At 47.7% G+C, this 27,781-nt stretch overlaps 1 protein-coding gene across 1 annotated transcript in view; it reads left to right on the top strand.

Annotated features, from left to right (window-relative positions):
* The window catches only part of STAB1 (stabilin 1), a 1,160,316-nt gene that overhangs the window by 658,760 nt on the left and 473,775 nt on the right, over positions 1 to 27,781 (top strand). The window lies entirely within an intron of this gene.

Here is a 27,781-nt window from a genome sequence, read left to right as displayed (position 1 = left end):
CAAACAGCACGATCCTCCCCGCAATGAGAGACAATGAAGGACTCTCCCAAAATGGGAATAAGGCCAAGACAGAGTGCGGGTGAGCGTAAATGGGAGTTTATCAATCAGAATTGGGCATGCAAAGAACTCCGAGAGCGCTCTGTCTGACAATAGCAAAGACAGGCGTATTTATTTACAAAAAACGTCATAAGAACCTGCATACTATAGGGGGCACAAGTTCATGGGGATTGGGTGGCGACGACTAGCTATAGGTGCTGCTGTGGTGTGGTTGGCTTTGGCTGGAAGACGTCACTGGGCAGCCTCGTGGGTTGGGCTGGGCCTGGCAGGGTGGCAGGGTTCATCCAGGCGGTGTTGTGGGGCCATCGCGGCCCGTGGCAGAGATGAATGTCTTTTCCTGACTTCTTAGCCCTAGGCCATGCACACCACAGTCATTCAAGCATTTGTGGTATTATCTTCTTCAGTAAATCTTTCAATAGGTTATACAACAGGTTAATGCAACACAGGAGGAATGTACCTTGTGAGAGGACTGGAGGTAATACGTCAGGGCATGGTTACCAGTGTCCTGTTGACCGGGGCCATAGGTCGAGGGGTAAGCTTCAGGGCCTGGGACGGGCGGTACGGGTCTTCCTGCCTTGTTAGAAGTCGTTATGGATGTTCCGCTGTGTGTTGTCAGAGTGTTGGGTGTCCTGATTGCACAGGACCATAAGTCTGAGATGGTCCGGTGGGTTTTGAGGTTTACGAGGGGGCGCGTGTGTTCGAGCAGAGGTTTACTGCTGTGCTGTAAATAATGCATGTGGCAGGTGGTGGCCTTGGGTGCTACAGAGGGGGTTACAAGTCTTTGAAGCGGCTCCAGTCTGGTTGGGGGAGGTGACGCAGCGCGGCGCGGTCTCTGCTCTCATGCCTTGGCAGTCTCCGTAGGGTGGGAGGGGGAATGGCCTTGTACGTATTTCACAAAGGTATCTCCCTCGTGTGTTGCCGACTTAGGTAAAAACATCACGAACATTTGAATACTATATAATACTTATTCAAGAACAAAATATAAAACATGCATTTAACCTTTGCTGGGTGTGTCTCGATTATATCCAGTCTGAGCAACTTATTCATACATTATGTTTTACCAAGTACAGTATTTAGTTATATGCATATATATATTTGCAGTAAGTGAGGTAGAGTTAGGATTGGTGGAGAACATAGAAAGTGACCCGCCATTTGTTCATAACGGCGGTGGTGCATTGGGGCCTGGACGCGCACATATGACATGCGCCTTCCCATGCATTCTTCTCATGGGCCCTTGGTAGGGTTACATTTATTTTCTTATGTTCTCTAGCAGCATTAGTTCAGTTATGGCACAAGCCCATGGGGTGTAAGGTTTCCAGTCATACACGTAACGGCCATATTCCTGATGTGTGCCGTTATCGTTAGTACCCAACTGTAATGGTATATGTTCACCATCGCTTATCTCATGGGAGCATGATCTCTTGTAGTTATACATCTTGCAGGCTTTTGTAATATAAGGGATTTTATGGAAGAAAAGCATCCTTTGCAAGTAGTCTCAACATTCATGTACAAAGAGTGTTTGTCATACAATGACCAGTTTGCTGTTCTTTTCATTTGCCTAGGCCTGCTGGCCGGGTCATGCTGGGAACGATGATACACTGGGGGAGGTGAACTGTTACAATGTTAGTGTATTACACTAGCTCATGTCCGTCTTGTTCGTGGGAACGTGCTCGCAGCGGATCTGCCAGGGTGCTGCGGCAACAAGGACGACTGAAAACTCTCCAAGGGTGGGGGCCGCGCTACAGCGCGCTGAGCTCACACCATCTTTACCAGACAAAATGGTTTCTAGGCCTAGCTAAATTTTAATACATGTGGGCGATTAATACGTGTGGGCGATGTCTCCAGTGGGTGAACCCTCCACCACCTGGGCCCGGGTGACATGAGGGGACGCCCAAGAGAGCCATAGTCCTCACCTGGGGAGGAAGCGCAGGCGAAGGGGGTCTTTTTGGACCAGTCCTCCCCTACATTTCCCCCCTTTCGTTACTAAAGTAACGAATTCTTTAAATCTTCTGTCCTCCTACATTCTGCCTCGTCCATCACGGCCTCATCCCATGCGGGAGTTCCTTTGATGGGCATCCATGCTCTGCATACCCCCCTTAAGCTCTCACCCCTCCGGGCGTATTCATCTGGAGTACACATTAGATATATGCATCCACCATCTCCTTCCAAATCTACCCAAACCTCCTCATACCATTCTAATATACGGGGTTCTTTGATGGTGGTGTGCCACAACTTATCTACAATAACTTTATCGTGGTACATAGGCACCAGTTGGTACCTGGGTGAGTTATCTATCCCTGTTTGTACTTGTGCTTCTTGCATCGTTTTTATTGTACCGTGTGAGTTGCCCATTGTCACCATCATCATCGCACCATTTGGTATTGCGTTGGCACAAACTCGAAGACCCACCTGGCACAGGCAAAAAAGTAGAAGGAGAAACACAACGGCTGGTATTAAAAATTTTACAGTTGTTCCAAGCCATGAGGGAACCCAGGAGAAGATGTTATCGAACCATGTACTATCTTCTGCTCCGCCTTCCATCTTCATTTTTTCTCCTAGGTTGTGGACTGCTTCGATCACATGGGACAGGGAGCCGTTCTCTGCGTCTTCAGAAGGTACGAAGGTGCAGCAGGCACTTCCTATTTTTCGGCAAACACCGCCGTCCATGGCCGTCAACAGGTCCAGGACGTACCTGTTTTGCATGGTCATTAGTCGTAACGCTCTTAGTTCCACTTTGATTATATTGAATCCTTCTTCGGTGTCGTTAGCCAGCTGAATCAATTCCCACCGTGTTATCTGGAGCCATTTTGCGTTTGCCCTTGCTTGGACACTTGAGACGAGTGAGGCAAAGAATGTCTCTGCTGAACTGAATAATCGGTATTTGTCTGGGATCTGAGCCAATAGTTCTGATGATGCCTTGGATATGTAATTTGATGCTCGTCTGTTACGGGTTAGCACTTTTCCCTTGTTTCCAGAAGACAGGACATATAATTGTGTCTCTGCGGTTGGTTGAGCCACACTCTGCATGCGTTCCTGTGTCCCTTTGCTCCCGTCGATGTGGCTTTCTGGTATCACCATTAGGGCTGAGTGCAGAGTGGCCATTGAGCAGCTGCCACTCCATGACTGGGGGAGGTGTAGATATGCCTGTTTGCCGCACACCCAGTATGTGTCCATCAGGGCCGCTGTCCCTTTCCTTAAGTCTGGGATGGTGAGGGTCTTGTTGCAGTTTTTGTTTGTTCCCATGGGGGTTCTCCCTTCTCCTTTGAAGCACAGTTTGTAGTCCATCTCGCTCTGCAGTTTGAAGGGCTTTTCAATGGCTGTTACCCAAGTCAGTTTTGAAATGTGTTCTCTCCATACTGGTGTGCACGTTTCTTCTATCCACTGCAATTTCTCCGGTGCCACACCTCTCAGTGCTTCTGCTTTGCACAGTACCTCTTCATCCTTCTGCTTGTTGTCAGAAAAAAGTGTCCCTTCTATTACAAAAAATGGTTCTTTCAAACATACCACTCCTGCCGTTTTCGGGTAACACGTTTTTTCGTTCTGCAGCATTCGAAAAGTAACTTCGTGTGCCTGGAAGGTGTTCTTAATCCTGCACAACGTGAGATGAAGGAGACATTGGGCATCCACAATAGGCAACTCTTTTGGTAACAACACTTTGGGTGTACCTGATGCATGGGGAATGAGGGAACAGACATAACAGCTCTCGTTTGTTGTCTGTTTGGCTGTGGCACTCATGTCTGCATACCACTTATTTACTTGATGGGGGTGTCGTGGGTCTTCCATCTTATCTAGACCTAACCCATAGTACTCATCATACTTCCTTCTCCCTGCTTCTCTCTTTCGTCTGTTGTTCTTGTTACTCATGTACTTCCCAATCCCTTGGGCAGTGGACAGCCTAGACCCCCCTTTCTCATTCCCGCCCCCCTTGGACCACTCATCATATAGTTTTTCGTGCATTGCTAGTAGCTTTTCGTTTTCTGTCTTGACATTATCTGGCAGATTGTTTTCTGGGATGGGGGCAGGCTGGCTGGTGAGGGTGTTATACAACCATGATATGGCAGACGGGTTTCGGTCATTGAGACTGTGGGCATTGTAATTAGATAAGTGTGGTGGAGACACTGTGTTGCTCTGCATTTTCCCTTGTGGTTTTTCTCTTTGTGAAGTCACAACACTGGATGGTGTGGTATGATATCCCCACACAAGTTTAGTTCCGTCCCATATCAAAAAATCACCCTCCCTGGTATTGACTCCTGTAGTTGCATTGGACCCGATGGTATTGTTAATTGGTCCAGTAGTGTTGTTACTCCCTCCCCCCTCGTACATCTCGATAGAGATGAACGCTATACCCCAATATGTAATCAATCCAAACATTATCATAAAAAACAATGTGATGCATACTGATAATCCACACTCATACGAATATCTACATCTGTCATATACTAGTTCTCTCATTCTACTAATTCTATCCGTTGCAGGCTGCCCGTTAGTTGCCATGGACGCTCCTGTTTGAGATATAAAAGTGCATTAAGTGCATGCATGTAAACGTTTTGCTGGCACTGTCTGTGCCAATACATGTTGACGGGGAATGGAAGCGGGTGGGGATGTGGGGGAGTGGTATTCACAGACAAGGGTATATACAAAATAAAATATTACTATTTCATTAATTACATAGCAACTTATAAGAAAAAAAGGAAAACACACACACAAAAAACACACATTTTTTTTTTTTTCAATATCCTTGTCAGTCATTATTCCATTCCAGTCCAGTGCTGACACACACACACACACACACACACACTGATATTTAGACGTCCTCCTCATTTTCATCGTTTGCTGTTGTCTGTGCCCCCTCATCTATCTCTTCCTGTATATTGCTGTATGCTTTTCGTACGTCGGTCAAATGCACCCAGTACCTTAAGCCCTTCACCTTCACTGCCGTGGGTGTGCAGAATATTACTTCGTATGGGCCATGGAACCGTGGTGCGTTCCACCGGCGCACAAAGCTTCTGACATAAATGGAGTCGCCTGGCATCAGCTGTAGCTGTTGCTCTGGTTCAGTGATAGATCCTGTTACGTTTCCCTCTTCTCTAGTAAAGGGTGGGGAGAGTTGTTTAGAGATGGCGCGCGCCGCTCTTGTTAATTTTCGTAAATAGTCTGTAAACTCTTCTCCCAATATTGCGGCACTTCTGTGAGCATCTGACTGTTCGCGTGGTGGAGAGTGTGCTGTATTCATTCGTCTCCCAGTCACAATCTCGTGTGGGGACAAATGGTGGTCTTTGCTTGGTTGGTTTCTCAACTCAAATAGCGCCAGAGGTAGACAGTAAATCCAATTTTTCTTTAATGAGAAGCATAGTTTTGATAACCTACCCTTCAATAGTCCGTTCATCTTTTCCACTACGCCATTACTTTGAGGATGATAAATAGAACACAATTTATGTTTTATACCCAATAGTGTGGTCACTTCCTTGAAAAGTTCATTCACAAAATGAGAGCCGTTGTCTGAGCGAATCACGTCACAAATTCCCCAGCGCGGGAACACTTCCCTTACTAGGAACTTGGCGGCGCTTTTGGCGTCAGGTCGCGCACAGGGCCCTGCTTCCACCCACCTTGAAAAGGGGCACACAACCACGATCATGTACCGCGCGCCGTTACACCTTTCTCCCATGTCTGCGTAATCTATATGTAGTTCCTTGAATGGGCCAATGGGTTTAGGAATTGTTCCCCGGAGTGTGCGCAATGTCATTCCTGAATTGTATATTTGGCATGTTGTGCATTCCATTGTCAATCGAGACACATGCTCCTGGAGACAGGGCACGAACCATTCTTCCTGTATGTCCGCTGCGATGTGCTGTTTGGTATTATGTGCGGGGAAGTGCAGCTGTTGAAATGCAACTTCTAGTAGCTGTAGCGGCATTACCACTTTCCCTGAGTTGTTTTGTCGCCACAGCAGGTCTGTTCCCGACTGGCTGCACCCCCGTTTTGTCCATGTCAGTTTCTCCTCTGCACTAGCTCCTTCTTGCAATTCTAGTATTTGTGATATGGACATCATGTTGTACCCTTCTGGGGGCTCGTCAGTTCTCTTGTTCTTGAGCATGTACTCACCTGTGTCATATTTCTGGAAATAGGAAGCCTCCTTGGCGGCAGCGTCCGCTGCCGCGTTCCCTAAAGACACAACGTCTGTGTTGGATGTATGGGCCTGGCACTTCACTATTGCTACAGCAGTAGGGTTTTGTAGTGCCTCAATTAACTCTTTTAACAACTCTGCATGTTGTACTGGTGTTCCGTCCGCCCGTCTAAATCCCCTACGGCCCCATCTTGCAAGACCTCCATGTACTGTCGTAGTCATGTAAGCTGAGTCTGTGTAGATTGTCACTGCACAGCCCTTTGCTGCGTGTAGGGCTTCTATGAGCGCAACCAGTTCTGCTGCCTGTGCGGAGTAATGCGACGGGAGGTGGTACTGTACTAGTGTTTCAAACTCACCTTCTTCTAATCTCACTACCGCCATCCCAACGTGTTTTTCTCCTGTGTCCACATCAATTGATGCAGACCCATCCACAAAGTACACTTCCCCCTCATTCAGGGCGTTTTCACATACCACTGTACCCTCTCCACCTTCTCCTGTGTGGGTTGTGCAGTCGTGATTTTGCATATCCTCCAATGTGCACGCTTCTGTAATGAATGTGGCCGGGTTCACTGTTTTACATCTCACTATGTGAATATTGGCGCTGGACAATATGATTTCATATGCTGTTGCCCGCTGTGTGGTCAGTGTGCTTTTTGATCTTTCAAGTATTGCAAATAATGAGTGCTCCACGAATAATGTCACCGGGCACCCCATTACTATTGTGGCACTTTTCTCAATCGCGAATGCGGCTGCTGCGAGCGATTGTTCGCACGCGAAATGACCCTGCATCACGGCATCCAAAGTACCACTATAGTACGCCAGGGGTTTGTGTCCTAAGGATGTTTTTTGTGTCAGTACTGCTGTCATAAGCGTTCCCTTACAATGGGAAAATAAGTAAAATTCGTGTCCATAATCGGGGTTTGCTAGTACTGGAGCGCTTGAAATTAGCTCTTTCAGCGATCGAAACGATATGCTCATTTCTTCTGACCATTTTATTTTCTCATTCTCCTGTTGTGCTTCTTTGAGTGCTTGTAGGAGGGGCCTGGTGTATGCTGCATAGTCTAGTATCCATGCTCGGCAATAATTGCACATTCCCAAAAATTTCTGCATATCTTTCACTGTTGTGGGCTCTCCTACTGATCTTATTGCCTCCACTCTGTCAGGAATTATTCTCTTTCCGTCTTTTGATATGAGCTGTCCCAGGTATAGGACCTCAGTCAGGCAGTATTGTAACTTCTCCTTGTCTACCTTGTATCCTTTGTTGGCTAGTAAAGTTAAGAGCGTTGTTGAATCCTCTCTACATGTTGCTTCGTCTTGTGCACACACCAATAAATCATCTACGTACTGAATAACCGTACTCTCTACTGATAGGTTTCCCAAGTCTTCATGCAATATGCGGTTGAATATGCTTGGGCTTTCACAGTATCCCTGTGGCAGTCTGCAGTGTTCGTATCTTTTTCCCCCTAGTGTGAACGCTGTAAGGTATCTGCTCTCTTCAGCCAGGGGTATTGAGAAAAATGCGTTTTTCAAGTCCACTACTGTAAAATGTGATGCTGCTTTTGGGATACTGCATAGTATGGATGCAGGGTTCGGGACTAGAGGGAACTCCTTCTGAATTACATCATTGAGGGGGCGTAAGTCCTGTATCATCCTCCAAGATCCCCCTTTCGCTTTTTTGATTGGATAAATACATGTGTTACATGGTGAGTTTGAAGGCACTATTATCCCTTGTACTAGTAGTGCATTTATCGTTTCTTTTATCCCTTCTTCAGCCTCACGGGACAATGGATACTGTTTGACTCGGGGTAAGATAGCTCCTTGCTTTAGTTTTATTATCACAGGTTGTACTCCGTGCAATAGCCCTACATCATGGGGGCCTGTTGTCCATAATTTGTTTGGCACGAGCCTCATGTCGTCCTCAAAAAATGACGGTGGTGTTCCTACCACTGCCATCAATTGGGCGGGGATCTCCCTGGCTTGGATCAAAATATCACATGGCATCGCTATTTCCATTACTATCTCACCATCCCCTTCTGTGTCTGAAAAGAGGTCCTCATCTGTTACCTCGCGTAGGGCAAGGTTTGGGTTTGTGCACAGTACTGTTCGCCATTCACATCCTTCTCTGTCCATTCCAATTACAGCGATCCGTTTTGTTGATACCTGCACAGCGTGCAAATCCAACGACACCACTGATCCTGGTGCTGCGTTTGGACTCACTATGGGGCGGAAGAGGAACTCTGCTGGAATCCTCCAATCCATGCTTTTTAGCTCTGGAACTATGAGGGCCAGAATCTTTAGCCCCTCAATAAATACTTCTTCATTTTGTGGCAGCCCTCGTATTTCCTGTGTGGTTGTGTGTGCTTGTACTACCAACATTGCACGCAAGGGGCATATCCCGGGGGTAGAACACACTATTCCTCCTTCAGTAAATGATATGGTCATGTTAAGTTTACTCATCAGATCCCTCCCCAACAAGTTTATCGGGGACTGTTCGTAATATAGTAAGGGGGCCTTTACCGTCTTGCCCCCCACTGTTACATCCAAAACTTCTGTGTAAGGACCTTCAATTACAGCCCCAGAGAACCCCTGCGTCTCTAACTTCCTGTTAGATAACGGGAATCGGCCCTCTCTAACACATGATTTCTCCGCTCCCGAATCAACCATGAATATGAACTGCTTGTCTCCTATCTGCGCCCCTACCAATGGTTCCTCTGCTGCACTGTAGGTGGTGGATAGAACTGGACACGCAAGTTTTCTCTGTGGGCTGTCCTATGCGGGGTGTCTCATTGCCCCCCCTTCATTAAATATATTTCCTGAGACCACTGACATGCCGTTGTACGGTGCTGGGGCGGGGGCCCCGTTTGCTGTTGTCGCGAAAGGGTTACCTGGCATATATTGCATACTGTCATTGTTTTGTGGGTGGTTCTGTGTTCTGTACTGGGGTCCCTGTGGCTGGCCCGTGATACCCTGGCCTGGGTCTCTCTGCTGCTGCTGCTGTCCCATCGGAAGGCCATATGGGCTTCCTGGGTGGGGGTGTCCATACTGTTCTACCCCCTGGAACCCATTGTTTTGTCTACTTCTGCATTCCCTGGAGTAATGTCCCCATCGTCCACAGTTCCAACAACTCCCCTGGGGGCCCCTGGGACCTTGCCATCCATTTCCTCCCATTCCCCCGTTCCCCTGTGGTCCACCTCCTCTTCGGCCCCTATACCCACCTCGTCCCCCTCGAGGGGTCCACTCTTGCCACTGCGGACCTCCACCTTGCTCCTGCTCGTTCCACTGCCGCTGTCCTGCTCCCGCCCAATTAGCTGCCATCCTTCCTTGTATTGCTATCAGCCCCTCCTCCTCATCTTCTCCCTCCCTGCTATGTGGGAGTGCAGCTACTGCCGCTGTGACCTTCACCAATTTTGTCTGTACTAACTTTGCTTCGTCTGCCAATCTCTTCTGAGCTACCTCCCTCTCCCTTTCCTTTATTCGTTTGCAATGGTGAACTATTATGCTCTGAATTTCTGGCCATCCCTTTGCTTCAATACCTGCTATTTTGTCGAGCGCTTTCTGCACTTCCTTTGGGAGCCCTCTTTTTATAATGAAGTAAAACAAAGAGGTCGATTGATACCAAGGCGTACCCGTTTCCGCTCTCCACATCTCTTGGACCCGAAAAATGTAATCCATAGCCTCCTCCCCGTCATTCATTGTACACTGCATCACTGACTGTAAGTCGGGTGTATCTGGAAATGTTTCGCGTAGGGCGTCCCACACCCTAGCCCTCACTGTGTTAAAGGAGGCCCCATCATGGCGGTCACAATCTAATGTAACTCCTGGGAAACCAGCTTTAACCCTTACTCTTTCAGCCTGATCGCCCACCGCTGATACGAGCAGACTTTTCACATCTCCTACAGCTAGGGGTACCCCTGCAGTATGTTTTTCGAAGGCGTATATCCATTTACTTGCCCCTCCTGATAACGGGGGCAATAGCTTTAATAAGTTGGCTTTGTCCATTTGTGCCCATGTGCCCTCCTCCTCTGTGTATCAATGGGAGCTGTAGCTTTCCTTTCGTTGCGGCACCCGGACCTGATGGAGGTGCTGATGTCCCTAGTGATGCCATTTTACCCACTCTGTTCCTCAATCGCCCCGTCCACTCATCATCCAGGGTTCTCATTGAACATGGACCATCCTCCCCTTCACTTCCCCCTCCTATTGCCATACTCAACCTGTCGCTTTCGTCTAGCTCCTCTCTAATATCACATAGTAATTCCTCTCTAATTCCTCCAAGCCTTTCTTCGTTACCACCATCTTCCTCTCGGGTCCCCACCTCTATTATTCGCGTTGGTTCTTCCTCGATCCTAAACAGGATCTCGCCCTTTTTCCACCCCTCTTCGGGCCTTCTGCTTTCACCTGATGCTCTAGACGTCCGCCCTGTTCTACTTGCATCCAGTGCTGTTCGTTCGCATATGTCCTTTATCCTTGAGAGCTCATCTTTTGCTATCGACAGTCTTGATTCCAGGTCATCAGTGAGTTTCTCTATGTCTACTCTGTGTGTGCCTGCCTGCGTTCGCTCGCTCGTGCTTTCATATGGCGGAGGTGCCGTGGGCCTGTGGGGTGTAGTAGCTGTCGGGGGTGGTACATAGGTTGGATCACTGTATCCTTCTGCGGGTACTGGCTTTTTTAGTATCGGGTACAGACTTATTACCTCTATGGGTGGTGCTACACTTGGCAATTCTTTGACATCTCTCTGTATCATCAGTGGATTGTCAGTAGTGGATGGGAGATCAGGATTTACTACTGGTGCTTTAGGCGGTGGTATCTCTTCAAATAACCTCCAAAGATCTAATATTTCCCTTCTATTTTGCAACTGTTTCCCTTTATACTTCAAGAAAATGCATGTGACCACCATATCTAGAACGCTTTTATCAAATGACCCTCCCTCTGGCCATATCTGGGGTAGCCCCTCTCCCTTCAACTCAGTTACCCATTGGTCGTGATATTTCTTAATCCGCTCCGCGTACCCTGGAAGACTTTTGCACATATGTGATAAGGGTGTTTCAGCCCCCATTTCCGTGCCCTCCTAGTGTTTATTTGTCTCTGTGTGTTTGCAACTGCAATATCAAAATACTACCACTATTATTGTCCGTATTCTACTTCACATTCAATGTTATGCTCAGTTGGGCTTTCACTCCCTTGACTGCTCAATACAAAAACTGACCGTACACAATTTCTACTTTGTTCTCTTTGGGGGACACATACAAGAGCAACCCGTCATTTATTTTGACAACATCAACTCGGAAATGAAAAGGCACCCACTCACGTCACTGTATCAGCGTTGCCTTTAAAAGTTTTATCCGGTCACACTTACCATGACCATTTAGCAATTATACATTTATAGCCGTTTTACACACTCGCAACATTAAAGCCGTCCTCTGACACATACGAGGTGCACACACCTCCTGGTAGCATTCAATTCACCATTCGAGCTGCCCTCCCTTTACTCCCTAGCCGGCTGACCCTGTCGGTCTTACTTAGATAAATGGATGCGCATACACATATATCAATAGGTTTTAACCTGCTCTCCCCCTTTTAGTAGGCCCCCTTTTTTCTCTTTCTGTCTTCCCAAGTTCGTGCTAATCGTGCTTTTTTATTCTCCCCCTACCCTTAAAGAAAAAGGAAAGAAAGAAGTAATAGCGATCACTAATATATTCTCAGTGTCCCCTTTTGCTGAACACTTTTATCTTGTATTTCACTTCGTCATATAATCCCAGTACTAGTCAATATAGCACTATGCGGCGCCGCCTTCCACCCCCTTTCGGAGCTAGGTTCCCGTCACTCTTATCTCTTATTCACCTCGTAATCCTAATGGCCATATGCAAAGAAAAAGCAAGAAAAGTTCAAGATGATCCTTAGTAGATCCGTGTACCCCCTCTTCGTTTCCTGTCCTACACTTCACTCCCCGCTCCCTTTAAGATCGCTCGCACTCAGTACTCACGTGTCCGTCTTGAACCGATAGTCTCCGAAACTGGGTCCGTCCAGGCAGTGTCGCCGTCAGCTCAACAGTCAGCCCCGGCTCCGGCGAGCGGTACTCAAAGGGGATTTTTCAACCGGGATCCCGTACCCCCTCTCTATTGAGTGCGCACTTCTTAGTGTACCGGTCGCCGTTGGCGGGCAACCTTCCGGAGCCGGCTCACCGTGCGTATCCCTTTTCGACCGGAGATTCTCGTGCCAAAAAGGAGACGGTTATAACGAGTTTAGGAAGAAATAAAATCACGCTATCGGGGTCACCACTGAAGGCAAGCGTCCCCAAACAGCACGATCCTCCCCGCAATGAGAGACAATGAAGGACTCTCCCAAAATGGGAATAAGGCCAAGACAGAGTGCGGGTGAGCGTAAATGGGAGTTTATCAATCAGAATTGGGCATGCAAAGAACTCTGCAAAACTCCGAGAGCGCTCTGTCTGACAATAGCAAAGACAGGCGTATTTATTTACAAAAAACGTCATAAGAACCTACATACTATAGGGGGCACAAGTTCATGGGGATTGGGTGGCGACGACTAACTATAGGTGCTGCTGTGGTGTGGTTGGCTTTGGCTGGAAGACGTCACTGGGCAGCCTCGTGGGTTGGGCTGGGCCTGGCAGGGTGGCAGGGTTCATCCAGGCGGTGTTGTGGGGCCATCGCGGCCCGTGGCAGAGATGAATGTCTTTTCCTGACTTCTTAGCCCTAGGCCATGCACACTGCAGTCATTCAAGCATTTGTGGTATTATCTTCTTCAGTAAATCTTTCAATAGGTTATACAACAGGTTAATGCAACACAGGAGGAATGTACCTTGTGAGAGGACTGGAGGTAATACGTCAGGGCATGGTTACCAGTGTCCTGTTGACCGGGGCCATAGGTCGAGGGGTAAGCTTCAGGGCCTGGGACGGGCGGTACGGGTCTTCGTGCCTTGTTAGAAGTCGTTATGGATGTTCCGCTGTGTGTTGTCAGAGTGTTGGGTGTCCTGATTGCACAGGACCATAAGTCTGAGATGGTCCGGTGGGTTTTGAGGTTTACGAGGGGGCGCGTGTGTTCGAACAGAGGTTTACTGCTGTGCTGTAAATAATGCATGTGGCAGGTGGTGGCCTTGGGTGCTACAGAGGGGGTTACAAGTCTTTGAAGCGGCTCCAGTCTGGTTGGGGGAGGTGACGCAGCGCGGCGCGGTCTCTGCTCTCATGCCTTGGCAGTCTCCGTAGGGTGGTAGGGGGAATGGCCTTGTACGTATTTCACAAAGGTATCTCCCTCGTGTGTTGCCGACTTAGGTAAAAACATCACGAACATTTGAATACTATATAATACTTATTCAAGAACAAAATATAAAACATGCATTTAACCTTTGCTGGGTGTGTCTCGATTATATCCAGTCTGAGCAACTTATTCATACATTATGTTTTACCAAGTACAGTATTTAGTTATATGCATATATATATTTGCAGTAAGTGAGGTAGAGTTAGGATTGGTGGAGAACATAGAAAGTGACCCGCCATTTGTTCATAACGGCGGTGGTGCATTGGGGCCTGGACGCGCACATATGACATGCGCCTTCCCATGCATTCTTCTCATGGGCCCTTGGTAGGGTTACATTTATTTTCTTATGTTCTCTAGCAGCATTAGTTCAGTTATGGCACAAGCCCATGGGGTGTAAGGTTTCCAGTCATACACGTAACGGCCATATTCCTGATGTGTGCCGTTATCGTTAGTACCCAACTGTAATGGTATATGTTCACCATTGCTTATCTCATGGGAGCATGATCTCTTGTAGTTATACATCTTACAGGCTTTTGTAATATAAGGGATTTTATGGAAGAAAAGCATCCTTTGCAAGTAGTCTCAACATTCATGTACAAAGAGTGTTTGTCATACAATGACCAGTTTGCTGTTCTTTTCATTTGCCTAGGCCTGCTGGCCGGGTCATGCTGGGAACGATGATACACTGGGGGAGGTGAACTGTTACAATGTTAGTGTATTACACTAGCTCATGTCCGTCTTGTTCGTGGGAACGTGCTCGCAGCGGATCTGCCAGGGTGCTGCGGCAACAAGGACGACTGAAAACTCTCCAAGGGTGGGGGCCGCGCTACAGCGCACTGAGCTCACACCATCTTTACCAGACAAAATGGTTTCTAGGCCTAGCTAAATTTTAATACATGTGGGCGATTAATACGTGTGGGCGATGTCTCCAGTGGGTGAACCCTCCACCACCTGGGCCCGGGTGACATGAGGGGACGCCCAAGAAAGCCATAGTCCTCACCTGGGGAGGAAGCGCAGGCGAAGGGGGTCTTTTTGGACCAGTCCTCCCCTACATTTCCCCCCTTTCGTTACTAAAGTAACGAATTCTTTAAATCTTCTGTCCTCCTACATTCTGCCTCGTCCATCACGGCCTCATCCCATGCGGGAGTTCCTTTGATGGGCATCCATGCTCTGCATACCCCCCTTAAGCTCTCACCCCTCCGGGCGTATTCATCTGGAGTACACATTAGATATATGCATCCACCATCTCCTTCCAAATCTACCCAAACCTCCTCATACCATTCTAATATACGGGGTTCTTTGATGGTGGTGTGCCACAACTTATCTACAATAACTTTATCGTGGTACATAGGCACCAGTTGGTACCTGGGTGAGTTATCTATCCCTGTTTGTACTTGTGCTTCTTGCATCGTTTTTATTGTACCGTGTGAGTTGCCCATTGTCACCATCATCATCGCACCATTTGGTATTGCGTTGGCACAAACTCGAAGACCCACCTGGCACAGGCAAAAAAGTAGAAGGAGAAACACAACGGCTGGTATTAAAAATTTTACAGTTGTTCCAAGCCATGAGGGAACCCAGGAGAAGATGTTATCTTCTGCTCCGCCTTCCATCTTCATTTTTTCTCCTAGGTTGTGGACTGCTTCGATCACATGGGACAGGGAGCCGTTCTCTGCGTCTTCAGAAGGTACGAAGGTGCAGCAGGCACTTCCTATTTTTCGGCAAACACCGCCGTCCATGGCCGTCAACAGGTCCAGGACGTACCTGTTTTGCATGGTCATTAGTCGTAACGCTCTTAGTTCCACTTTGATTATATTGAATCCTTCTTCGGTGTCGTTAGCCAGCTGAATCAATTCCCACCGTGTTATCTGGAGCCATTTTGCGTTTGCCCTTGCTTGGACACTTGAGACGAGTGAGGCAAAGAATGTCTCTGCTGAACTGAATAATCGGTATTTGTCTGGGATCTGAGCCAATAGTTCTGATGATGCCTTGGATATGTAATTTGATGCTCGTCTGTTACGGGTTAGCACTTTTCCCTTGTTTCCAGAAGACAGGACATATAATTGTGTCTCTGCGGTTGGTTGAGCCACACTCTGCATGCGTTCCTGTGTCCCTTTGCTCCCGTCGATGTGGCTTTCTGGTATCACCATTAGGGCTGAGTGCAGAGTGGCCATTGAGCAGCTGCCACTCCATGACTGGGGGAGGTGTAGATATGCCTGTTTGCCGCACACCCAGTATGTGTCCATCAGGGCCGCTGTCTCTTTCCTTAAGTCTGGGATGGTGAGGGTCTTGTTGCAGTTTTTGTTTGTTCCCATGGGGGTTCTCCCTTCTCCTTTGAAGCACAGTTTGTAGTCCATCTCGCTCTGCAGTTTGAAGGGCTTTTCAATGGCTGTTACCCAAGTCAGTTTTGAAATGTGTTCTCTCCATACTGGTGTGCACGTTTCTTCTATCCACTGCAATTTCTCCGGTGCCACACCTCTCAGTGCTTCTGCTTTGCACAGTACCTCTTCATCCTTCTGCTTGTTGTCAGAAAAAAGTGTCCCTTCTATTACAAAAAATGGTTCTTTCAAACATACCACTCCTGCCGTTTTCGGGTAACACGTTTTTTCGTTCTGCAGCATTCGAAAAGTAACTTCGTGTGCCTGGAAGGTGTTCTTAATCCTGCACAACGTGAGATGAAGGAGACATTGGGCATCCACAATAGGCAACTCTTTTGGTAACAACACTTTGGGTGTACCTGATGCATGGGGAATGAGGGAACAGACATAACAGCTCTCGTTTGTTGTCTGTTTGGCTGTGGCACTCATGTCTGCATACCACTTATTTACTTGATGGGGGTGTCGTGGGTCTTCCATCTTATCTAGTCCTAACCCATAGTACTCATCATACTTCCTTCTCCCTGCTTCTCTCTTTCGTCTGTTGTTCTTGTTACTCATGTACTTCCCAATCCCTTGGGCAGTGGACAGCCTAGACCCCCCTTTCTCATTCCCGCCCCCCTTGGACCACTCATCATATAATTTTTCGTGCATTGCTAGTAGCTTTTCGTTTTCTGTCTTGACATTATCTGGCAGATTGTTTTCTGGGATGGGGGCAGGCTGGCTGGTGAGGGTGTTATACAACCATGATATGGCAGACGGGTTTCGGTCATTGAGACTGTGGGCATTGTAATTAGATAAGTGTGGTGGAGACACTGTGTTGCTCTGCATTTTCCCTTGTGGTTTTTCTCTTTGTGAAGTCACAACACTGGATGGTGTGGTATGATATCCCCACACAAGTTTAGTTCCGTCCCATATCAAAAAATCACCCTCCCTGGTATTGACTCCTGTAGTTACATTGGACCCGATGGTATTGTTAATTGGTCCAGTAGTGTTGTTACTCCCTCCCCCCTCGTACATCTCGATAGAGATGAACGCTATACCCCAATATGTAATCAATCCACACATTATCATAAAAAACAATGTGATGCATACTGATAATCCACACTCATACGAATATCTACATCTGTCATATACTAGTTCTCTCATTCTACTAATTCTATCCGTTGCAGGCTGCCCGTTAGTTGCCATGGACGCTCCTGTTTGAGATATAAAAGTGCATTAAGTGCATGCATGTAAACGTTTTGCTGGCACTGTCTGTGCCAATACATGTTGACGGGGAATGGAAGCGGGTGGGGATGTGGGGGAGTGGTATTCACAGACAAGGGTATATACAAAATAAAATATTACTATTTCATTAATTACATAGCAACTTATAAGAAAAAAAGGAAAACACACACACAAAAAACACACATTTTTTTTTTTTTCAATATCCTTGTCAGTCATTATTCCATTCCAGTCCAGTGCTGACACACACACACACACACACACACACTGATATTTAGACGTCCTCCTCATTTTCATCGTTTGCTGTTGTCTGTGCCCCCTCATCTATCTCTTCCTGTATATTGCTGTATGCTTTTCGTACGTCGGTCAAATGCACCCAGTACCTTAAGCCCTTCACCTTCACTGCCGTGGGTGTGCAGAATATTACTTCGTATGGGCCATGGAACCGTGGTGCGTTCCACCGGCGCTCAAAGCTTCTGACATAAATGGAGTCGCCTGGCATCAGCTGTAGCTGTTGCTCTGGTTCAGTGATAGATCCTGTTACGTTTCCCTCTTCTCTAGTAAAGGGTGGGGAGAGTTGTTTAGAGATGGCGCGCGCCGCTCTTGTTAATTTTCGTAAATAGTCTGTAAACTCTTCTCCCAATATTGCGGCACTTCTGTGAGCATCTGACTGTTCGCGTGGTGGAGAGTGTGCTGTATTCATTCGTCTCCCAGTCACAATCTCGTGTGGGGACAAATGGTGGTCTTTGCTTGGTTGGTTTCTCAACTCAAATAGCGCCAGAGGTAGACAGTAAATCCAATTTTTCTTTAATGAGAAGCATAGTTTTGATAACCTACCCTTCAATAGTCCGTTCATCTTTTCCACTACGCCATTACTTTGAGGATGATAAATAGAACACAATTTATGTTTTATACCCAATAGTGTGGTCACTTCCTTGAAAAGTTCATTCACAAAATGAGAGCCGTTGTCTGAGCGAATCACGTCACAAATTCCCCAGCGCGGGAACACTTCCCTTACTAGGAACTTGGCGGCGCTTTTGGCGTCAGGTCGCGCACAGGGCCCTGCTTCCACCCACCTTGAAAAGGGGCACACAACCACGATCATGTACCGCGCGCCGTTACACCTTTCTCCCATGTCTGCGTAATCTATATGTAGTTCCTTGAATGGGCCAATGGGTTTAGGAATTGTTCCCCGGAGTGTGCGCAATGTCATTCCTGAATTGTATATTTGGCATGTTGTGCATTCCATTGTCAATCGAGACACATGCTCCTGGAGACATGGCACGAACCATTCTTCCTGTATGTCCGCTGCGATGTGCTGTTTGGTATTATGTGCGGGGAAGTGCAGCTGTTGAAATGCAACTTCTAGTAGCTGTAGCGGCATTACCACTTTCCCTGAGTTGTTTTGTCGCCACAGCAGGTCTGTTCCCGACTGGCTGCACCCCCGTTTTGTCCATGTCAGTTTCTCCTCTGCACTAGCTCCTTCTTGCAATTCTAGTATTTGTGATATGGACATCATGTTGTACCCTTCTGGGGGCTCGTCAGTTCTCTTGTTCTTGAGCATGTACTCACCTGTGTCATATTTCTGGAAATAGGAAGCCTCCTTGGCGGCAGCGTCCGCTGCCGCGTTCCCTAAAGACACAACGTCTGTGTTGGATGTATGGGCCTGGCACTTCACTATTGCTACAGCAGTAGGGTTTTGTAGTGCCTCAATTAACTCTTTTAACAACTCTGCATGTTGTACTGGTGTTCCGTCCGCCCGTCTAAATCCCCTACGGCCCCATCTTGCAAGACCTCCATGTACTGTCGTAGTCATGTAAGCTGAGTCTGTGTAGATTGTCACTGCACACCCCTTTGCTGCGTGTAGGGCTTCTATGAGCGCAACCAGTTCTGCTGCCTGTGCGGAGTAATGCGACGGGAGGCGGTACTGTACTAGTGTTTCAAACTCACCTTCTTCTAATCTCACTACCGCCATCCCAACGTGTTTTTCTCCTGTGTCCACATCAATTGATGCAGACCCATCCACAAAGTACACTTCCCCCTCATTCAGGGCGTTTTCACATACCACTGTACCCTCTCCACCTTCTCCTGTGTGGGTTGTGCAGTCGTGATTTTGCATATCCTCCAATGTGCACGCTTCTGTAATGAATGTGGCCGGGTTCACTGTTTTACATCTCACTATGTGAATATTGGCGCTGGACAATATGATTTCATATGCTGTTGCCCGCTGTGTGGTCAGTGTGCTTTTTGATCTTTCAAGTATTGCAAATAATGAGTGCTCCACGAATAATGTCACCGGGCACCCCATTACTATTGTGGCACTTTTCTCAATCGCGAATGCGGCTGCTGCGAGCGATTGTTCGCACGCGAAATGACCCTGCATCACGGCATCCAAAGTACCACTATAGTACGCCAGGGGTTTGTGTCCTAAGGATGTTTTTTGTGTCAGTACTGCTGTCATAAGCGTTCCCTTACAATGGGAAAATAAGTAAAATTCGTGTCCATAATCGGGGTTTGCTAGTACTGGAGCGCTTGAAATTAGCTCTTTCAGCGATCGAAACGATATGCTCATTTCTTCTGACCATTTTATTTTCTCATTCTCCTGTTGTGCTTCTTTGAGTGCTTGTAGGAGGGGCCTGGTGTATGCTGCATAGTCTAGTATCCATGCTCGGCAATAATTGCACATTCCCAAAAATTTCTGCATATCTTTCACTGTTGTGGGCTCTCCTACTGATCTTATTGCCTCCACTCTGTCAGGAATTATTCTCTTTCCGTCTTTTGATATGAGCTGTCCCAGGTATAGGACCTCAGTCAGGCAGTATTGTAACTTCTCCTTGTCTACCTTGTATCCTTTGTTGGCTAGTAAAGTTAAGAGCGTTGTTGAATCCTCTCTACATGTTGCTTCGTCTTGTGCACACACCAATAAATCATCTACGTACTGAATAACCGTACTCTCTACTGATAGGTTTCCCAAGTCTTCATGCAATATGCGGTTGAATATGCTTGGGCTTTCACAGTATCCCTGTGGCAGTCTGCAGTGTTCGTATCTTGTTCCCCCTAGTGTGAACGCTGTAAGGTATCTGCTCTCTTCAGCCAGGGGTATTGAGAAAAATGCGTTTTTCAAGTTCACTACTGTAAAATGTGATGCTGCTTTTGGGATACTGCATAGTATGGATGCAGGGTTCGGGACTAGAGGGAACTCCTTCTGAATTACATCATTGAGGGGGCGTAAGTCCTGTATCATCCTCCAAGATCCCCCTTTCGCTTTTTTGATTGGATAAATACATGTGTTACATGGTGAGTTTGAAGGCACTATTATCCCTTGTACTAGTAGTGCATTTATCCCTTGTACTAGTAGTGCATTTAGGGTAGGATAGCTCCTTGCTTTAGTTTTATTATCACAGGTTGTACTCCGTGCAATAGCCCTACATCATGGGGGCCTGTTGTCCATAATTTGTTTGGCACGAGCCTCATGTCGTCCTCAAAAAATGACGGTGGTGTTCCTACCACTGCCATCAATTGGACGGGGATCTCCCTGGCTTGGATCAAAATATCACATGGCATCGCTATTTCCATTACTATCTCACCATCCCCTTCTGTGTCTGAAAAGAGGTCCTCATCTGTTACCTCGCGTAGGGCAAGGTTTGGGTTTGTGCACAGTACTGTTCGCCATTCACATCCTTCTCTGTCCATTCCAATTACAGCGATCCGTTTTGTTGATACCTGCACAGCGTGCAAATCCAACGACACCACTGATCCTGGTGCTGCGTTTGGACTCACTATGGGGCGGAAGAGGAACTCTGCTGGAATCCTCCAATCCATGCTTTTTAGCTCTGGAACTATGAGGGCCAGAATCTTTAGCCCCTCAATAAATACTTCTTCATTTTGTGGCAGCCCTCGTATTTCCTGTGTGGTTGTGTGTGCTTGTACTACCAACATTGCACGCAAGGGGCATATCCCGGGGGTAGAACACACTATTCCTCCTTCAGTAAATGATATGGTCATGTTAAGTTTACTCATCAGATCCCTCCCCAACAAGTTTATCGGGGACTGTTCGTAATATAGTAAGGGGGCCTTTACCGTCTTGCCCCCCACTGTTACATCCAAAACTTCTGTGTAAGGAACTTCAATTACAGCCCCAGAGAACCCCTGCGTCTCTAACTTCCTGTTAGATAACGGGAATCGGCCCTCTCTAACACATGATTTCTCCGCTCCCGAATCAACCATGAATATGAACTGCTTGTCTCCTATCTGCGCCCCTACCAATGGTTCCTCTGCTGCACTGTAGGTGGTGGATAGAACTGGACACGCAAGTTTTCTCTGTGGGCTGTCCTATGCGGGGTGTCTCATTGCCCCCCCTTCATTAAATATATTTCCTGAGACCACTGACATGCCGTTGTACGGTGCTGGGGCGGGGGCCCCGTTTGCTGTTGTCGCGAAAGGGTTACCTGGCATATATTGCATACTGTCATTGTTTTGTGGGTGGTTCTGTGTTCTGTACTGGGGTCCCTGTGGCTGGCCCGTGATACCCTGGCCTGGGTCTCTCTGCTGCTGCTGCTGTCCCATCGGAAGGCCATATGGGCTTCCTGGGTGGGGGTGTCCATACTGTTCTACCCCCTGGAACCCATTGTTTTGTCTACCTCTGCATTCCCTGGAGTAATGTCCCCATCGTCCACAGTTCCAACAACTCCCCTGGGGGCCCCTGGGACCTTGCCATCCATTTCCTCCCATTCCCCCGTTCCCCTGTGGTCCACCTCCTCTTCGGCCCCTATACCCACCTCGTCCCCCTCGAGGGGTCCACTCTTGCCACTGCGGACCTCCACCTTGCTCCTGCTCGTTCCACTGCCGCTGTCCTGCTCCCGCCCAATTAGCTGCCATCCTTCCTTGTATTGCTATCAGCCCCTCCTCCTCATCTTCTCCCTCCCTGCTATGTGGCAGTGCAGCTACTGCCGCTGTGACCTTCACCAATTTTGTCTGCACTAACTTTGCTTCGTCTGCCAATCTCTTCTGAGCTACCTCCCTCTCCCTTTCCTTTATTCGTTTGCAATGGTGAACTATTATGCTCTGAATTTCTGGCCATCCCTTTGCTTCAATACCTGCTATTTTGTCGAGCGCTTTCTGCACTTCCTTTGGGAGCCCTCTTTTTATAATGAAGTAAAACAAAGAGGTCGATTGATACCAAGGCGTACCCGTTTCCGCTCTCCACATCTCTTGGACCCGAAAAATGTAATCCATAGCCTCCTCCCCGTCATTCATTGTACACTGCATCACTGACTGTAAGTCGGGTGTATCTGGAAATGTTTCGCGTAGGGCGTCCCACACCCTAGCCCTCACTGTGTTAAAGGAGGCCCCATCATGGCGGTCACAATCTAATGTAACTCCTGGGAAACCAGCTTTAACCCTTACTCTTTCAGCCTGATCGCCCACCACTGATACGAGCAGACTTTTCACATCTCCTACAGCTAGGGGTACCCCTGCAGTATGTTTTTCGAAGGCGTATATCCATTTACTTGCCCCTCCTGATAACGGGGGCAATAGCTTTAATAAGTTGGCTTTGTCCATTTGTGCCCATGTGCCCTCCTCCTCTGTGTATCAATGGGAGCTGTAGCTTTCCTTTCGTTGCGGCACCCGGACCTGATGGAGGTGCTGATGTCCCTAGTGATGCCATTTTACCCACTCTGTTCCTCAATCGCCCCGTCCACTCATCATCCAGGGTTCTCATTGAACATGGACCATCCTCCCCTTCACTTCCCCCTCCTATTGCCATACTCAACCTGTCGCTTTCGTCTAGCTCCTCTCTAATATCACATAGTAATTCCTCTCTAATTCCTCCAAGCCTTTCTTCGTTACCACCATCTTCCTCTCGGGTCCCCACCTCTATTATTCGCGTTGGTTCTTCCTCGATCCTAAACAGGATCTCGCCCTTTTTCCACCCCTCTTCGGGCCTTCTGCTTTCACCTGATGCTCTAGACATCCGCCCTGTTCTACTTGCATCCAGTGCTGTTCGTTCGCATATGTCCTTTATCCTTGAGAGCTCATCTTTTGCTATCGACAGTCTTGATTCCAGGTCATCTGTGAGTTTCTCTATGTCTACTCTGTGTGTGCCTGCCTGCGTTCGCTCCCTCGTGCTTTCATATGGCAGAGGTGCCGTGGGCCTGTGGGGTGTAGTAGCTGTCGGGGGTGGTACATAGGTTGGATCACTGTATCCTTCTGCGGGTACTGGCTTTTTTAGTATCGGGTACAGACTTATTACCTCTATGGGTGGTGCTACACTTGGCAATTCTTTGACATCTCTCTGTATCATCAGTGGATTGTCAGTAGTGGATGGGAGATCAGGATTTACTACTGGTGCTTTAGGCGGTGGTATCTCTTCAAATAACCTCCAAAGATCTAATATTTCCCTTCTATTTTGCAACTGTTTCCCTTTATACTTCAAGAAAATGCATGTGACCACCATATCTAGAACGCTTTTATCAAATGACCCTCCCTCTGGCCATATCTGGGGTAGCCCCTCTCCCTTCAACTCAGTTACCCATTGGTCGTGATATTTCTTAATCCGCTCCGCGTACCCTGGAAGACTTTTGCACATATGTGATAAGGGTGTTTCAGCCCCCATTTCCGTGCCCTCCTAGTGTTTATTTGTCTCTGTGTGTTTGCAACTGCAATATCAAAATACTACCACTATTATTGTCCGTATTCTACTTCACATTCAATGTTATGCTCAGTTGGGCTTTCACTCCCTTGACTGCTCAATACAAAAACTGACCGTACACAATTTCTACTTTGTTCTCTTTGGGGGACACATACAAGAGCAACCCGTCATTTATTTTGACAACATCAACTCGGAAATGAAAAGGCACCCACTCACGTCACTGTATCAGCGTTGCCTTTAAAAGTTTTATCCGGTCACACTTACCATGACCATTTAGCAATTATACATTTATAGCCGTTTTACACACTCGCAACATTAAAGCCGTCCTCTGACACATACGAGGTGCACACACCTCCTGGTAGCATTCAATTCACCATTCGAGCTGCCCTCCCTTTACTCCCTAGCCGGCTGACCCTGTCGGTCTTACTTAGATAAATGGATGCGCATACACATATATCAATAGGTTTTAACCTGCTCTCCCCCCTTTTAGTAGGCCCCCTTTTTTCTCTTTCTGTCTTCCCAAGTTCGTGCTAATCGTGCTTTTTTATTCTCCCCCTACCCTTAAAGAAAAAGGAAAGAAAGAAGTAATAGCGATCACTAATATATTCTCAGTGTCCCCTTTTGCTGAACACTTTTATCTTGTATTTCACTTCGTCATATAATCCCAGTACTAGTCAATATAGCACTATGCGGCGCCGCCTTCCACCCCCTTTCGGAGCTAGGTTCCCGTCACTCTTATCTCTTATTCACCTCGTAATCCTAATGGCCATATGCAAAGAAAAAGCAAGAAAAGTTCAAGATGATCCTTAGTAGATCCGTGTACCCCCTCTTCGTTTCCTGTCCTACACTTCACTCCCCGCTCCCTTTAAGATCGCTCGCACTCAGTACTCACGTGTCCGTCTTGAACCGATAGTCTCCGAAACTGGGTCCGTCCAGGCAGTGTCGCCGTCAGCTCAACAGTCAGCCCCGGCTCCGGCGAGCGGTACTCAAAGGGGATTTTTCAACCGGGATCCCGTACCCCCTCTCTATTGAGTGCGCACTTCTTAGTGTACCGGTCGCCGTTGGCGGGCAACCTTCCGGAGCCGGCTCACCGTGCGTATCCCTTTTCGACCGGAGATTCTCGTGCCAAAAAGGAGACGGTTATAACGAGTTTAGGAAGAAATAAAATCACGCTATCGGGGTCACCACTGAAGGCAAGCGTCCCCAAACAGCACGATCCTCCCCGCAATGAGAGACAATGAAGGACTCTCCCAAAATGGGAATAAGGCCAAGACAGAGTGCGGGTGAGCGTAAATGGGAGTTTATCAATCAGAATTGGGCATGCAAAGAACTCTGCAAAACTCCGAGAGCGCTCTGTCTGACAATAGCAAAGACAGGCGTATTTATTTACAAAAAACGTCATAAGAACCTACATACTATAGGGGGCACAAGTTCATGGGGATTGGGTGGCGACGACTAACTATAGGTGCTGCTGTGGTGTGGTTGGCTTTGGCTGGAAGACGTCACTGGGCAGCCTCGTGGGTTGGGCTGGGCCTGGCAGGGTGGCAGGGTTCATCCAGGCGGTGTTGTGGGGCCATCGCGGCCCGTGGCAGAGATGAATGTCTTTTCCTGACTTCTTAGCCCTAGGCCATGCACACTGCAGTCATTCAAGCATTTGTGGTATTATCTTCTTCAGTAAATCTTTCAATAGGTTATACAACAGGTTAATGCAACACAGGAGGAATGTACCTTGTGAGAGGACTTGAGGTAATACGTCAGGGCATGGTTACCAGTGTCCTGTTGACCGGGGCCATAGGTCGAGGGGTAAGCTTCAGGGCCTGGGACGGGCGGTACGGGTCTTCGTGCCTTGTTAGAAGTCGTTATGGATGTTCCGCTGTGTGTTGTCAGAGTGTTGGGTGTCCTGATTGCACAGGACCATAAGTCTGAGATGGTCCGGTGGGTTTTGAGGTTTACGAGGGGGCGCGTGTGTTCGAGCAGAGGTTTACTGCTGTGCTGTAAATAATGCATGTGGCAGGTGGTGGCCTTGGGTGCTACAGAGGGGGTTACAAGTCTTTGAAGCGGCTCCAGTCTGGTTGGGGGAGGTGACGCAGCGCGGCGCGGTCTCTGCTCTCATGCCTTGGCAGTCTCCGTAGGGTGGGAGGGGGAATGGCCTTGTACGTATTTCACAAAGGTATCTCCCTCGTGTGTTGCCGACTTAGGTAAAAACATCACGAACATTTGAATACTATATAATACTTATTCAAGAACAAAATATAAAACATGCATTTAACCTTTGCTGGGTGTGTCTCGATTATATCCAGTCTGAGCAACTTATTCATACATTATGTTTTACCAAGTACAGTATTTAGTTATATGCATATATATATTTGCAGTAAGTGAGGTAGAGTTAGGATTGGTGGAGAACATAGAAAGTGACCCGCCATTTGTTCATAACGGCGGTGGTGCATTGGGGCCTGGACGCGCACATATGACATGCGCCTTCCCATGCATTCTTCTCATGGGCCCTTGGTAGGGTTACATTTATTTTCTTATGTTCTCTAGCAGCATTAGTTCAGTTATGGCACAAGCCCATGGGGTGTAAGGTTTCCAGTCATACACGTAACGGCCATATTCCTGATGTGTGCCGTTATCGTTAGTACCCAACTGTAATGGTATATGTTCACCATCGCTTATCTCATGGGAGCATGATCTCTTGTAGTTATACATCTTACAGGCTTTTGTAATATAAGGGATTTTATGGAAGAAAAGCATCCTTTGCAAGTAGTCTCAACATTCATGTACAAAGAGTGTTTGTCATACAATGACCAGTTTGCTGTTCTTTTCATTTGCCTAGGCCTGCTGCCCGGGTCATGCTGGGAACGATGATACACTGGGGGAGGTGAACTGTTACAATGTTAGTGTATTACACTAGCTCATGTCCGTCTTGTTCGTGGGAACGTGCTCGCAGCGGATCTGCCAGGGTGCTGCGGCAACAAGGACGACTGAAAACTCTCCAAGGGTGGGGGCCGCGCTACAGCGCGCTGAGCTCACACCATCTTTACCAGACAAAATGGTTTCTAGGCCTAGCTAAATTTTAATACATGTGGGCGATTAATACGTGTGGGCGATGTCTCCAGTGGGTGAACCCTCCACCACCTGGGCCCGGGTGACATGAGGGGACGCCCAAGAGAGCCATAGTCCTCACCTGGGGAGGAAGCGCAGGCGAAGGGGGTCTTTTTGGACCAGTCCTCCCCTACACTGGCAGCAGGACCTGCTGGATATGCCCGATACAGACCCATGCCAAGGCCCTGCCCAAGATGCCATGTCTTGGAGAACCAGCAGAATGCCCAGGTCAGCTCTAGATAACATAAGGAAAGAAGCACCGGCTGGAAAGGTATAGAGCTACACATACCTGTAGCAAAGGCTTTGTAAGACATAGGAATGGCACAGAGCAGGATCGGGAGAGGCTTAAACAGTCACTAGTATACTTCAGGGAACAGGATATAGACTGAAATGCAGGTGTCTGAGAAAGGTGAAAACCTAAACTGTGAAAATGCAATCTTAGAGGACCCTAAACTTGAACTGTCATAAACCGGCAGCTAGCATGGAAAGTAAAGCACCACGGGTCCTTCAGTGCAGGAGGGTGACGTCACAGATGCTCTCTGTATCTTTCCAAAACGCAAAATAAGGGAGGTCTTGCACTATCGTACTCTAAAATAGCAGTAAACAAGGTGCAATACACACATGAGGACATACATGAAGATAGCGGGCCTGGGATGAAAGGTTTGCTAGAGCGCCACACTGGCAAACTGCAAAGCTCACCAACTCGCACACTAAACACTACGAACAAGCAAAGGCATGTAACATCACCCGACATATGGTGAGGAAAGGAAGGCACCGGGTGGAGGAGATTGCCCTCCAGAAGCCGAAGAAAACTGCTGGACAGAAAACAGGGCAGAAAAAAGAAAAGAGAATGGCGCCGCCGCAAAGCACAACTTGAGTCTGTACATGTGTATTAACCTAGATGACCCAGGGACTCGAAACATAGCTATTGACAAATCCAGAAGCAGGCACCTGGGCATAGGGAGCCAACAG

Source organism: Ambystoma mexicanum, chromosome 2p, assembly GCF_040938575.1.
Source record: "Ambystoma mexicanum isolate Mex_15411 chromosome 2p, UKY_AmexF1_1, whole genome shotgun sequence".
Taxonomy (NCBI): Eukaryota; Metazoa; Chordata; class Amphibia; order Caudata; family Ambystomatidae; genus Ambystoma; species Ambystoma mexicanum.
The sequence above is the reverse complement of the archived record's forward strand: the minus strand, read 5'-3'. Positions and strand labels throughout refer to the sequence as shown.